Source organism: Coregonus lavaretus (genome assembly GCF_964263955.1).
Source record: "Coregonus lavaretus genome assembly, chromosome: 1".
Taxonomy (NCBI): Eukaryota; Metazoa; Chordata; class Actinopteri; order Salmoniformes; family Salmonidae; genus Coregonus; species Coregonus lavaretus.
Genome location: NC_139988.1, coordinates 87,380,122 through 87,389,820, shown reverse-complemented (window position 1 = coordinate 87,389,820; position 9,699 = coordinate 87,380,122). Strand labels below are relative to the sequence as shown.

General features: G+C 43.3%; 1 protein-coding gene across 2 annotated transcripts in view; it reads left to right on the top strand.

Moving 5' to 3' along the window:
* The first annotated feature begins 68 nt into the window (after positions 1-68).
* LOC311137255 (LLGL scribble cell polarity complex component 2-like) overlaps positions 69-9,699 on the top strand; it is a 38,422-nt gene continuing 28,791 nt past the window's right edge. Inside the window, exon 1 of one of the 2 annotated variants that reach the window (XM_084171644.1) lies at positions 69-302. The gene's annotated coding sequence lies outside the window, so the exon portion shown is untranslated. The remainder of the gene's footprint in view (positions 303-9,699) is intronic. The other variant, XM_084171645.1, reaches the window with a different exon arrangement.

Below are 9,699 nucleotides of genomic sequence, written 5' to 3'. Positions count from 1 at the left end.
GAAGGGGATGTGAAGGGAGGAGTCACTTAGAGGAGGCTAGCCAGTTAAGTTGCGCTCTGCGGGTCAGGGGCATCATCAGGAAACAACGAGTCTGCTTTGACGGGACAAACCAAGGAAAAGTGGAATAGCTACCAAACGAACACAGGGTCTGCATTAACATATTTCAAGACAAGCAGACGACGTGCTTTGGATTCTGATTCGATTTTATATTGGTTTGGGGAATTTGAGACGTGGCAAAACTGGACGCCGACCAAGCGTTGTGAATTAGCGGGTGAAAGCAGAGTGGACACGTTCGGAGTAAGGTGAGTTTCGAAGGGCCCGAGCGAAAGAGGAGTGTCGCGTCTACAGGTGTTGTTAGCTAGCCAAATAACTAACTAGGTAGCTAGTTATGTTATCAAATTATGATGGCCAAGATTCATTGCCAATTACTGCAGTTACTGTTGGAGTTTAAGTCAACGTAGGTAGGTATTGTAGCTAGGGGACTCGGGTATAACACGGGTACATGCTAACTAGCTGGTTAAACTAGCTAGCTACTAGGTAACGTTCTCCTCTTGATTTGCCAGGGAACATCTAGTGATGAATGGTTAGCCATCTGGCTAACTCGGCTGGCTAACTAACGTTAGCTAAGTTAGCTTGACATTGTTGTTGGTTAACCGCTGCCAAGCCATTCATTCCATTCAACGTCCAGGAAGGAAAGGGTCTGTAAACCTTGGACGCATGTGAAGTCATAATCTTTACTTTAAGATACAAGGGACCGAAACAAGCAGCTGTGAGTTAGCTAGCAAATTGGCTAACTTGCTTGCTGCACAAGTTGATGAAATAGCAAGCTAGTAGCCGACTAAAGTTAACTCTCCTCCACGGTTTACGATGGGCAAAGTCGTTGTTTAATTGGGTAGTGAAATAACTAATCAAACTCACCAAGGCCATAAAAATCACAAACAATTCACCACGTTTAGTCAGCTTGCAGTTGGAAAGGTACAACTTTGGCGATGGGAAGTCATTGCCTTCAAATTAGTGGATTCGGATATTTCAGCCACACCCCTTGCTGACAGGTGTATAAAATTGAGTATGCAGCCATGCAATCTCCATAGACAAACATTGGCAGTAGAATTGACCTCAGCCCCATCGAATACCTTTGGGATGAATTGGAACGCCGACTGCGAGCCAGGCCTAATCGCCCAACATCAGTGCCCAACCTCACTAATGCTCTTGTGACTGAATGACAGCAAGTCCCCGCAGCAATGTTCCAACACCTAGTGGAAAACCTTCCCAGAAGAGTGGAGGCTGTTATAGTAGCAGAGGGGGGACCAACTCCATATTAATGCCCATGATTTTGGAATGAGACTTTCACATACTTTTGGTCATGTATATGTATATGTACAGTGAGGTAAAAAAGTATTTGATCCCCTGCTGATTTTGTACGTTTGCCCACTGACAAAGAAATGATCAGTCTATAATTTTAATGGTAGGTTTATTTGAACAGTGAGACAGAATAACAACAACAAAATCCAGAAAAATGCATGTCAAACATGTAATGAATTGATTTGCATTTTAATGAGGGAAATAATTATTTGACCCCTCTGCAAAACCCTTGTTGGCAATCACAGAGGTCAGACGTTTCTTGTAGTTGGCCACCAGGTTTGCACACATCTCAGGAGGGATTTTGTCCCACTCCTCTTTGCAGATCTTCTCCAAGTCTAAGGTTTCGAGGCTGATTAAGGTCTGGAGACTGGCTAGGCCACTCCAGGACCTTAATGTGCTTCTTCTTGAGCCACTCCTTTGTTGCCTTGGCTGTGTGTTTTGGGTCATTGTCATGCTGGAATACCCATCCACTACCCATTTTCAATGCCCTGGCTGAGGGAAGGAGGTTCTCACCCAAGATTTGACGGTACATGGCCCCGTCCATCGTCCCTTTGATGCGGTGAAGTTGTCATGTCCCCTTAGCAGAAAAACACCCCCAAAGCATCATGTTTCCACCATGATGTTTGATGGTGGGGATGCTGTTCTTGGGGTCATAGGCAGCATTCCTCCTCCTCCAAACATGGCGAGTTGAGTTGATGCCAAAGAGCTCCATTTGTCTCATCTGACCACAACACTTTCACCCAGTTCTCCTCTGAATCATTCAGATGTTCATTGGCAAACTTCAGACGGGCATGTATATGTGCTTTCTTGAGCAGGGGGACCTTGCGGGCGCTGCAGGATTTCAGTCCTTCACGGCGTAGTGTGTTACCAATTGTTTTCTTGGTGACTATGGTCCCAGCTGCCTTGAGATCATTGACAAGATCCTCCCGTGTAGTTCTGGGCTGATTCCTGACCGTTCTCATGATCATTAAAACTCCACGAGGTGAGATCTTGCATGGAGCCCCAGGCCGAGGGAGATTGACAGTTCTTTTGTATTTCTTCCATTTGCGAATAATCGCACCAACTGTTGTCACCTTCTCACCAAGCTGTTTGGCGATGGTCTTGTAGCCCATTCCAGCCTTGTGTAGGTCTACAATCTTGTCCCTGACATCCTTGGAGAGCTCTTTGGTCTTGGCCATGGTGGAGAGTTTGGAATCTGATTGATTGCTTCTGTGGACAGGTGTCTTTTATACAGGTAACAAGATGAGATTAGGAGCACTCCCTTTAAAAGTGTGCTCCTAATCTCAGCTCGTTACCTGTATAAAAGACACCTGGGAGCCAGAAATCTTTCTGATTGAGAGGGGGTCAAATACTTATATCCCTCATTAAAATGCAAATCAATTTATAACATTTTTGACATGTTTTTCTGGATTTTGTTGTTGTTATTCTGTCACTCGCTGTTCAAATAAACCTACCACTAAAATTATAGACTGATAATTTCTTTGTCAGTGGGCAAACGTACAAAATCAGCAGGGGATCAAATACTTTTTTCCCTCACTATGTATATGTGTAACAACTTACAATGTATGATATTAATAGTTTAAAAAAGCACCAAAAAAAGTTACAAAACAAGAAATGAACTGATCGTATCTCATGAAAGAGAAAATAAAGGGTTGTTTCTAAAGCTGATCTTGTTTACAGAAAAGGAAAGTAGGAGTTGTCAGGGACGAGAGCAAGGTGTGTCTCTTCAGCTCGCAGGTTGAGGTAGTTTTGAGTCAACGGGAGAGAGTAGGGTTTCATCAATGAGTAATTATCTGTTTGGGGAGGGGGGGCATGGGGTTGTGGTTAAATAGAATCTGTTACACCGGTTTGACTGGTTTCGGACGAATTCATTACCAAAATGACAACAATATTGCCCTCATTACCAATGTCCATAGCATAGGGCTGTTTTGTGTCGATCATGACCTTCACTTCATTCTTGGCTCTTGTAACAGTGAGAATACCTAAGATTGTATTCAGTCTATCAACTCCTTGTAATCTGTTTTGCAGTTCTATTAAACCTATGCAAATATGCAGTAATCAATTTAATAATAATAATAATATGCCATTTAGCAGACGCTTTTATCCAAAGCGACTTACAGTCATGCGTTCATACATTTTTGTGTATGGGTGGTCCCGGGGATCAAACCCACTACCTTGGCGTTACAAGCGCCGTGCTCTACCAGCTGAGCTACAGAGGACCAATTTGCACTCATTTCTACTGTTTTTATATGGCTTTTACAAGTGTCAACTATTTACTTGATGAGTTAAGAGTATGGGGCTTGCTGTACCTTTTGGACATGCCAGTGTTTTCTTACCAGAGACATGGTGTGCCTCACCTTGCTCTATTGCCCCCTTGCCTAAAGAATTTGGCTTCTATTAGGTTCTATCCAAGGGGGAAAAAGACCTTGACAGACAGGCCACTACTAAAGGACAGATAATCCACTGCCCACTCTTTCATTCTCACCTGCAGCTTTGCTAGCCAAACAACAACCCTTTGTTCTCAGCATGCCACAGCTGTTGGGACATGATAAACTTCGACCTGAAACTAGGCTTACTCTCCAATCAAAACGACCGCCTATGACAAAATGTAGATCAGTATTGATAAGGAAAGCCAAGAAAGCGTAGAGATGGAATCTCTATTGCTAAGTTTGTTTTCATTAGAGTAGGCCTATAGCCCATAAGGGTGCTTACTACTTAGCCAAGTGCTGAATGACAAAGCATGAAATGATGACGGGACAGATACAGCATGTTTACAAAACAGTGTTCAACTGACTAACCAGTGACCACATTCATTCTCCAAACAACCTACAGGCTAATCTCACCTCTTGTCTATTCACTTTCACTTTCAACCTAAAGGTTTATCCAACCTGAGTTTACCCAACCGTACAAGAGCAAAAACAGGCCCTCCGAGGGCCACGTTTAGCTTGTAAACCTTTCAAGCCTGTGTCGAGAAGGCTAGATGCAGTTCCTTACTAAAAATGTCCTATCGGTGGCTCGTTAACCCCACATACTGTACACTGTCCTCCTAGTTTGGCAGAGGTAAACAGGAGTCAGCAAATGTGGAACCGTTTTACCTCGCAGGAGAAGTTGTCTGTGATTAGCCAATGAGACAGGAGAGGAAGTAGAGTAGCTGTGAAATACACCTCCCTTGTTTTACTAAAGGCCTGTAGGTCATGTTCAAGGTAGCTAAGTAATGCATCAGAAAGTAGGCCGACTGTAAAAGATGAGGAACTATACAAGAGGTCGCGTATTCTTTGCAGGTCGTTGCGAGGACTGTGTTCCTCTGTCTACTCAAGACTCTGTAGGCCTACGCTTCCATGCATTGTTTTTGCCCTGTCTGTTTAAATACTTAGCTTGATGCATGATACCACAATCACATTCCTGTAGGGGATCATAATGTCAGTGTGCGCTCCACTCATCACAGTAGGTTATGAACAATAATACAATCAGTAGCATTGTCACCAAACAGCAGCGTGGCCAATTGTAAACTGTCTGTGTGATTACAGGAAGGAGGGATTGAGCGGCGCTGACTGACATCCTGCCGACCACACCCAGACCCTGACAAGATCTTGTTTCTGTCCTTAGACTGACACAGTGAGAAGAACAACCTCTCCGCCTCTCACTGCTGTGGTACAGAGCCCCAATGAATGTGTTCTTCCTTTATCCAATTATCCTTGAAATGAAGGTTCTCATCTCCTTGTTGGTTTCCCCTATTCAACCTAGTCAGATCAGTGATGAGGCCTAGGCCACCTCAAGGAAGGCTATATGTTTTCTACAGTATTGGAACAGGAAGGCCACATCAGTTGATGCCGACTGTGAAGTGAGTGGAGTCATCACTAAGAATAGCATTGCGATGAGTGATTATGGATCAGACTAGCTTGGCACAGCCTACACAGGCGACTGCCTTCCCTTTTTTTATTTCAGATGTTTTAATGTCGTTTGAGTGCTGCATACACATGCAGGCCAACTAAACTTCCAGCCCTGTGCTCTTCTTGCTTCTTAGGCCAAAGGTTAAGAGTCTATTTGCAAATTCACCAAGAAGCGTGACTGCATTTTATACGGGTCAGTGAAACTCAAAAAGCCCCCCGTCTTCCGTAGAGAGAGGGAGCAGGGGAGGGTAACTGACACCGAGGGAGAGCACCTCCCTTTATGCTGTGAGCGAGGGAAGGGATTGGGAGCAGGACGGGAGAGGTGTAGTCTCACCAACACAGGTAATTGACATCGACTGTATTGTGCTCGTCGGACAGGTTTTCTGTGTGAGAGAATTAGGCTCCTGTTAGTTTTATAGCCACACTTATAACACCGAACATGATTTCCCTCTTCTCGTTTGATGACCTACTTGTTTTGACTCATGAGTCTGTTCCATGGGTGTGACTACTTAGTAGTATTTTTATTTTTTTAAAGCTCTGACATCGCTGGCGATTACATAAGTATAATATTTAAGATGCCAGGCATTTCCTTGACACTCGTTCTGAAGCACAATGCCAGCTATGTTGTTTCAAGACGTAGTAGTAGTATTTAGGGTAGTTTACGGGCGGTGTTAGTGCCCTGTCTAGACACGTTAGTGTATATCAAAAATGATTCATTGCCATCATATTTCTAATGTTTACCATAGAAAGAATGTAGTCAGCTATATTTCCTAATGTTTTGCTTCAAGTTCATCTTGCGTTTTGCCGTAGAAAAGTAGGCTGGCTACACCAAGTGAAAAGTAGCTACACATCAGTCAGAGCGCTGTCTGCTGAGAGAATGCCCGTTCGTGAATTGTCATCCGAGTCGAAGGGCAATTGAAGCACAAACTTAGGCTGATGCCAAGCAGAAATTACAACAAAAAGCGTTTTAGATCTGCGTTTACAAAACGCAGCAAGATATTTCTTACGCATTCTTTGTTACCTGCGTGAAAAACGCAGAATTCTGCGTTCCCTAAGTTTAACTTGCTAGTTATCTAAGTAAGCGGCTGAATTAATAAGGTGACGGGGCATCATATTGTGTTGGCTTTCTGCCGTGTTTGAGAAGTCAAAGCCCTTTGGATGAGTTGTCTGTGCAGCTGCCACTCCAATGTTGATTTTATTGCGTTTATTTTTTCTCCTCTGTTCTCGGCCCGTCTGCTCCTCCCCCACCTTCATCTAAGCAGATAAGGCAGGCCCGTTGCCCTAGTGACTCCAGACTCTTCCACAGACACAGTTTGTACACATGCTGCTCTGATATGAAAATCTGGATACCGCCCAACCCAAGGAGTCATAAGATGCAGCCATATCACCTGCATATAGCCCCCACTCTTTCTTAAAGGAGAGCTGAACTTCCCGATTTGGCCTCGTGTATTGGCTTAGTCATTAAGAAATACCGCGGCCATGACTGAAGCCAACTGAGAGTTGTCTTGGGAGGGTGGTTTAATGTGGGTGTCTCACACACGTGGCAAGTGTTTGTACATTCACTCTGCCAAAACGGTACACAGTCACCCACCCTTCTAGGTAACTTGAAACAGCCTAAATAGGTCTTGAAGCAAACCTATTTAGCCAATTAGCTTCAGCTGGCTGGTGTGGGACTGGCAAAGTTGGTTTGATATTCGATAGCCTCTCTCTGGGGCTAGTTAGAGACTGTCAATAAATTACACAATGTAAATGGGACAATATTTTCATGTTGCACATCAAACAGGGTTGTAGTGGAGCGGGTCGTGAGCTTCAATTTCCTCGGTGTCCACATCACTAAGGACCTATCATGGTCCAAACACACCAACACAGTTGTGAAGAGGGCACAACAACACCTCTTCCCCCTCAGGAGGCTGAAAAGATTTGGCACGGGCCCTCAGATCCTCAAACAGTTCTCCAGCTGCACCATTGAGAGTACCTTGAAGATGTTAGAATAGCTGTCCACATTTTTATATTTCCTCAGCCAACAAGACGAGTAACAAACAGAAAAATCACTAGCCTATGTCGATCTACTATCCCCCATAGTAGAAAAGTTGACCTATTCTATTGGTCAGCGTGTCGAGAAAGAAATGGCCTATTCCAAACACTCTGGGACAGTTGTGGGACGATAGATTCAAAATTCATTCAACCAGTAGGCCTAGGCTACATAACACAGGAATGAGTCTGATGCAACAGATCAGAACGTTTAGCTTTTAATGTTTATAAAAAAACATTAAAAGAGAAAAAAGACATTGCCACTCACTCAACTGGATGACGAGGGATACAGGCTAGCTGTCCGCCGCCACAACGATGAGGTTAGTGTTGATAATCACAAGTTTACTGGATGTGGATATGGTGTAATAAAGGCAGTTTATTCAGAGGTAAATATATCTGGAATCGCGTTCACGGACCCGTTCGTCAAACTCTTAGGGAGCTATAAATTAAGCCCCATTACTTACCATATCAGATAAGAGAAATTGCTGCAGCTACATATATTTTACATCCTGGCCCTACATAGTTCACTATTTGCATCACTTACCAAAATATTACATGTGGTCATATATGCTTGGAAAGTGGAGATGCCATAGAACGTCAAAAAAGTAAACATTGCTGGAGACACATTGCCGTTTTGGAGAAGACATCGCGTTTGCTAGCGAAGAGATTTGTTGTGGCAAATGAACTTGGGCTGGGAATTGCCAGGAACCTCACGATAAGATATATGCATCAGCATTGCGAGTCTCATGATTCTATACGTATTGCGATTCGATACTGTGATTTTATTGCGCACCATATGTCTGTTGCAGAGGGATCAGAAAGCCATGAGAACGAGTTTTGATCAGTCATGGAAATAAAAGTGCTGAAAACAAATTGGCTCCCAATGTGAAAAGATTGAGAACAAGCTATGAAGGAACAATAATGGTGTTTTGGTGCAGGTACAGCCAACTAGCGCTAAAATATTGCGATATTGTCAATACAGTATATCGTAAAGTATCACTATGTAACTCGATTTCTTTCACCCCAATCCCTCAAATTAACGGTAAATAACTGAATTGTTTGCCCCACATTTAGCTAAGATGATTAGCTAGCCAGCTAAAATGTTTTAGTTAGTTAGCAGTCGCATCTACAATAGTTTACTGTCAATAACATGTCTCCAAAAATGACGTGGTGTCTCCAATTGTGTTGACATTTTACAATTGCAATGCGCATCCATGAGTATCCACTTTCTGTAGCTCAGCTGGTAGAGCATGGTGCTTGTAACGCCAAGGTAGTGGGTTCGATCCCCGGGACCACCCATACACAAAAATGTATGCACGCATGACTGTAAGTCGCTTTGGATAAAAGCGTCTGCTAAATGGCATATTATTATTATTATTATTATTATCTGAAGAGAGCCCCGAAACATTGTGTGCAGACATTTTATGCAATAAATGAAGTAGGTTCAATCTAGTAGTTCTGATCTTCTGATTGGTCCTGATGAGTTGGGCGAGGTCCCCTGCAGGCTACTGTCACTGTTGCATTGGCTCTGAGTCGGGTTCTCTGTCTTCAAATGTTCAGCCTAAGAGAGGGGATTTTTGTGTGTGTGTGTGTGTGTGTGTGTGTGTGTGTTTAACAGTGATGGTGTGTGTGTGTGTGTGTGTGTGTGTGTGTGTGTTTAACAGTGATGATGTGTGTGTGTGTGTGTTTGTGTGTGTGTGTGTCCTCAGAGCAAGAACTCGTGAGTTGGAAGAACTGAGAGGCCTATGGCGTGGGTGTTGTCCTTGGCCACCTGCTGACAAGGCTGACAAGATAGGACCCTTTTGTCCATTGTTATTGGATAGGAACAGAACTTATAACCAGCTCCTGACCTAAATAGATCTTAGCACAACATTTTACTCAACATATCATATTCCATATTCACTATAACAAATATATTTACTACGACATTAGCAAGAACCGCCACATCCTCAGCCGGCTAATCCAGTGTGTGAAGTTTTGCGGAGTGTTTGAGTTAGCTTTGCGAGGCAAAGATTAAACTGAGGGCTCCACCAACCCTGGTAAGCCAACACTTTTGTGATCAGTCAATAAATGCTTCTGGTATTGACTTATATGCTGCCCCTGTCTTCATGTTGTTGCTGGACATATCTTTTTTTAAATGTGTGTAGGTCACCTAAATCATCAGAAAAATTGCCCCTCCTGAGAATTTTTTCAGGAGCCACCACTGGTCCCACTAAGCGCAAACCAGATGGGATGGCATATTGCTACAGAATGCTGTGGTAGCAATGCTGGTTAAGCGTGCCTTGAATTCTAAATTTTTGGCCCCAAAAAATAAAAATAAATACTTGTAAAACGGAAACGGGTACTCCCTGTATACAGCCTTGTTATTGTTACTATTTCCTTTTTTATATAGCAAATATCTTTATTACTTTTTAAC